We start from the raw sequence: 5141 nt of genomic DNA on the forward strand, positions 1-5141 counted from the left end.
TTCATTCTTTTTATCAAGTTGATTTACCCACTTAATTTATTCAATTAAATTTCATTCATTCATTCAATCAATTTCACCTATCTACATACGTAGCGAATGGTAGGACCTCTGGTCTATCTATTTCAGATCTAGGTAGTCCAGGTGAACTGTTTACTTCATCTGACTGATCGATTTCCTTTATTCTATCAAGCCATTTGAAATTTCTATTCAACCCACGTGACCTACCTACCCCATCTGACAGATTATTTTAATTATTTAATTTAATAATTCAATTTTCATGTTCAGGCTTATAGTGAATAAGATTATATTTACTAGATAATTCTAATTCACCTTGTTCGGGTTCAGAATAAATATTATTAATAATTTTATTTTTAGTAAACCCTAATTTAGTGGTTTCAGGTAAATTAATTAAAATTAAAAAGATTAAATTATTAATTTCTTTAAGACTAAGCAGTTCAGGGTTTTCTAACCTAATTAGGTCTAGTTTAAATGTTTGAATATTTTATTTATTTTTATAGACCTTTATTTTATTAAAGATGTAATTATATGCCGAAATAACCTTATTTTGACCAGGTATCTATATTCTTTATATATTTAGGGTAATATACCTTATCAGATAGCTAATCAGAGCTCTCGGTTTGAGCTTACTAAGCCTAGGGATATTTAAAATTCTTGTATAAGCTTAGTAATTATATTATTTTAGGTTAGAGAGGTTTAGCAGTAGTATTATATATAATAAAGGCTGATTAAGATTTTTAAATAAGGTTTTATATAGGATACTCTATTTTAGTGAATAAGTGGGGGTGCGATTTAATATATATATCATTATATTTAATGATTTTGGCCATAAATATGGCGGTAATCCTGAATTAATAAATAAAATTTGTATTTTTTGCGTGATTAGAGCACCTGAATATTTTATAAATAGGTTCTGCTTAGGTTGCCTAATCAGGCTAGTACTGCAGATTATCTCTTTAGATTTTACGTAATTATAGAAATAAGCTAGATTTCTATCTTAATCTGAATAAAATTGTTTAATAATTATATAATATTAATGTTTAATAAATTAAATTATTTTAATGATTAAATTGCTCACGTGATCTTTTAATAAAATTATTTTAGCTATATAAAATTTTAAATAAGGGTAATATATATAGCTAATATATTATTTTTAGTAGATTCCCTAATTTAAATGAATAAGGTCCTAATAAATAATTTTAAATAATTTAGTCCCTAATTAAATCAGAATTCGAGAAATTTAATGTTTTAAAATTAATAATTAATAAATCAGGTAATGATCTTCAGTTTTAGTTAATTTATTATTAATTTTTACTTTATTAACTGCTAAATTAAAATATTTTAGGGCTTTAGAGCTCAGGTGCTCTAATCTTAAATACTATAGTTCAGCTGTTTTATAGGAGATAACTAGTTTATTTAAATTTTTTACTAAATAGGCCTCTAATTTATTCACTTTAGTATTTAGTAGTAAATTCTGTAATAAATTCAAATAATAAATATAATTATCTTTAGGAGTTAATTTAGGTAATTATTAAATATAATTATTAGTATTTAATTTAATTAAATAAATGCCTGCAATTTCAAGGACTTTATAAATCAGGCGGTAATTAGGGCTTTTTAGATATATAGCCCTAGAATTAAGGTAAATATTTGATTACCTTGTCTTTAAGGCAGATAAAATATTAATATAAAATTATAAAATATAGGCGTAATAATATAATTTAAATATTATTTTATTTTTATAGAGGTTTAAAGGTTTTAAATTTATTATTTTAAAATCTTTAATTAATATCTGCGTATTCCCTATAAAGATTGACATAAGTAATTTATAATAATCACTAAATAATAATTAATTATTATAAATATAGGTATCTGTAGTAATATCGAACGCCTAATTAGGACTAGCGTATTTTTTTTGTCTTATTAAAGTTGAAGCCATTATAATTAAATTAATAAAAAATTTATTATTTTAATTTATTATTTAATTTATTAATTTTAAGTGATTTTTTATAGCTTCAAGTACTACACGAAATTTAGGATTTTTAGAGGCTCTATTAAATTATTAAATAGCCTTAGGATTATATAACTAATTTTCTGGTTTCTTTAATAAATTATTAATATAGAAATATTAATTAAATTTATAATAGCCTTTATTAAGGTCTAATTAACAAGGGTAGTTTTATTCCTTTTTAGAAGTTTTAAGGTTAAACCTAGGGCTTGGGGTATTTTTTAAGGCTTCTTCTTTAAAGATTGCCTAAGTAATTCAGCTTGGTTAATTTAAATATTTAAATATTAGGAATATCTTCATATGATCTTTAAATTACTTAATTATATCAAAAAATGATAGTATTTTATCATATGATTTAATTTTATTATTTAATTTTTCGCTCTAATAATTTATAAATATTAAATAAGATCTATAAATAGCTTTAATAAAGTTATATTAAACTCGGTGTAGATTATTCACTTTGCTTATTTTAAGCGATTTTACTTTAGTATAGATATTTTCTTATAATAAAATATATAAATTAATTAAATATTTATTCTGCAGATTTTTAAGTATATAATATTGTTTAATAATATCATGTTTTCTTGATTTATTAGTAGGAGTAAGTTTCGTTTAAAAGATCTATAGTATATAATATAGGGTTTCTTTGTCAGATACTAAAATCCTATTAGCTAATAATATTAAGTTCTTAATCAGAAGTAAAATTAGGGCTAAATCCTTATTTATATAGTGGTATTCTCGAAGCACTAATTTATAATTATGTAAAAGATCTTAATAAAATACTTAATTGTTTTAGGTTAAATTAATAATTAATTTAATATTTTTATTAAAATTATATAATTCTAGATAACTAGGCTGTACAAGTTAATCAGGCATAATTATATGACTAGGATTAATAAATTTTTAAATATATTTATTTTTAGTAATTATTTTGATAATATTAAACCAGTGAATCTAATTATATAACTAGTTTAATTAAAAATTAAGCTTTATATCTATATTAACAAGCTTAAATAATTAATAAAATAATTTAAATTACTTAACCTTTATTTTACCTTACTTTCACCTTACTTTCACTATATAAATCAATAATAAAAGTAAAAGTTTAATAAAGTGAAAGTAAACTAGATAAATAAGGGTTAATTAAATCAGATAAGTAAATAATTCACTGTAATAGTAAATAAATAAGTAATTAATTAATTCGTGTGTGTGTGAATTTAATTAATAAATTAATAAAATAATTTAAATTAATTAAATACTTTAGACAGGTTAAATAAAACACTTAAAGTGAGTATACAGGTTAAATAAATTAAATTAACATAAATAGTAAATAGTTTACTATAATAGTAAGTAATTAAATAATTAATTCACGTGTAAGTTAAATTTAATTAAATAAATAAATAATTAATTCAGGTGTAGGTATGAATTTAATTAAATATATATGAATTTAATCAGACAAATAAATAATTAATTCACATGTATATATAAATAGTAGGAATAAAGGGCTAGACCGGGCTTATAACTGTTAGATAGGGTAGATAAGTTATATAGATTAAATAAAAATTTTAAATGGCTAGATAGAATAAGGAAAATTAATCAGTCAGATAAAATAAATAATTTACCTAGACTACCTAGATCTGATGATAGACCAGAGGTTCTATTATTCGCTATATATGTAGATTGGTGAAATTAATTAAATAAATAAATAAAATTTAATTAAATGAATTAAGTGGGTAAATCAACTTAATAAAAAGAATAAATTAATACAGGTTATTAACTGTATATTTATAGACTATTGAATCAGGGCTAATTTAATCTGGTCTTAAGTAAATATTACAAATATAAAATTATCAGATCCTTCTAGGCCTTTATTTATAAGTTATATTATTAATCTAGGCCTTCAAGATTAGCTTCATAGATTATTATTAGATTAATATTTAATTATTTAAATAATTAAATAATCAAGATTTTATAATCAGAATAATCAGAATAATTAAGATTTAATATATAAATTATAATAAAATTATTTAAATAATATCAGAATGACCAGGGTAGCAATATTTACTTTATGGCTTATAAAATAAATAGGCAAGATATTCTGGATCCTTTATATTAATCATCTGAACAAAGCCATTAATTATAGTGGTTAAAATAAACTTTTAATTTCCTAAATAGGAAATTTATTAATTTATATTTTCTGACTTCTATAGGATTCTAGCAACCGGTGATTTCCCAAAAAGGAAGATAAGCTAGTCTAAAATAGGAAATTCTTTAGAAATTTTTCTTTTTTATTTTCTACTCATATTAAGCTCAGTTTTACCTCACTTTTCCCATATAATTTAGTGGTGGAAGTGAGAGTTCAATAAAGTGAAAGTAAAGTTGTAATGAATTTTGAATAATTTTGGTTGTGGGGCTAAATGAAGTGATTCTGATGAATCAGGTGATGTCAGGTGACCCCATTTGACACTATTTAATATATTTTATATTATTAATATTTATAAAATTATTTATTATAAAAAAAATATTATTTAGCTTATTTTTGTTTTAAAAAAATTATTATTCTTTTTAATAAAATTAATATTTCTTTTAATAAAATTATTCTTATCTTTAATTAAGGTAGTAATATCCTTTTTAAATATTTTATTAGTTACTAATATTATAAATAAATTTTTTTAAAGGGTTTTAATCTTAATTATTATATTATTATAGTCTTTTTTATAATCTATAATATTATTAATAATACTCTATAATATTTCAGTATTTATAATCAAATAATTATAAGCTATATTTTATAATACTTTAGTATTTATAATAATATAGTTATATGTCCTAATTAGCTAATAAATAAACTTTTATATAGTCTTATTTACTTTATTATAGGTTATAATAATAAGTTAAGTAAATATATCTTAATTCTTTTACGGGCTTAAATAATTACTGAAAAATATAAAAACAGGTATATATATATAAAAGGCTATATTAAACTTCTTTTATAAATTCCTGTTCTGTATGACAAAATTTTAAAAATATAAATATAAAAATATATTAATAATAGTAATTACCTACGCATAAAAAAATTTAAGTATAATTATTTCTAATCTACTAAATATCTTAA

The sequence above is a fragment of the Aspergillus steynii genome (assembly GCF_002849105.1).
Source record: "Aspergillus steynii IBT 23096 chromosome Unknown P170scaffold_9, whole genome shotgun sequence".
Lineage (NCBI taxonomy): Eukaryota > Fungi > Ascomycota > Eurotiomycetes > Eurotiales > Aspergillaceae > Aspergillus > Aspergillus steynii.